The sequence below is a fragment of the Galeopterus variegatus genome, unplaced genomic scaffold, assembly GCF_000696425.1.
Source record: "Galeopterus variegatus unplaced genomic scaffold, G_variegatus-3.0.2 Scaffold1325, whole genome shotgun sequence".
In the NCBI taxonomy this organism is placed as follows: domain Eukaryota; kingdom Metazoa; phylum Chordata; class Mammalia; order Dermoptera; family Cynocephalidae; genus Galeopterus; species Galeopterus variegatus.
This window is the reverse complement of record NW_007727436.1, coordinates 214,228-215,152: the sequence shown is the minus strand read 5'-3', so window position 1 is coordinate 215,152 and position 925 is coordinate 214,228.

Here is a 925-nt window from a genome sequence, read left to right as displayed (position 1 = left end):
CTGGAATAATGATATATAACAGTCTTTCATCCTCAGTATTTATTTATTTATTTATTTATTTACTCCCCTTTTTTTGTCTTTTTTCGTGACCGGTAACAGGATTGCAACCCTCGGTGTCGCGCCCGCACCGCGCTCAACCAGTGAGTGGACCGGTCTCTATATGGGATCCGAACCCTCGGTGGGAGCGCCACCGCGCTCCCAAGTGCCACACTCTACCGAGTGCACCACCGGGCTGGCCCTGTATTTATTATTTAGAAACCAACAGTACTTGAAAAAGAGTCGAAACACAATAAACTAAAATACCCGTTAGGTGGTTGGCAAGGAAGCTTGGCTATTTGAAGTTCTGTCTTGTACATGTGAGAAACTTATTTAATATTATAGAATGAGTGAATACCTCGATTTTGAGTTATATTAGAGAATATTAATATTCCAGTATTTGCTTTGTTTAAAGGCTTTCCAAACGTCGGCATTGTTGAAGTTTTGACTGGAGGATAATTCTTTTTGTGGGAGACTGTCGAGTACATGTTTTGTAGCATCTCTGGCCTCTACTAAGCAGATGCCAGTAGCACCCCCAACCCCCTAATTCATGACAGTCATATTTTGTACTACATTGTCAGATTTCCCTGGGATGGGGGACAGTGGAAGGGAAAATCACCCTTGGTTGAGAAACACTGACATCCAAAAATGTTTGAGAAGACACAAGGTGATATTTGGAAATAAGTCTTTTTTTCTCCCAAAGCTCTTAATATTCTTTATTTTTTTAAATTGTAAATTGACAGTTTATAATTGTGTATATTTATGGATATAAAGTGATGTTATGATTTATGAATATAGTGTGGAACAATTAAATCAAACTAGTTAACATATCCATCACCTCAAATACTTAACATTTTTTGGGCCGGCCTGGTGGCGCACTGGATAAGTG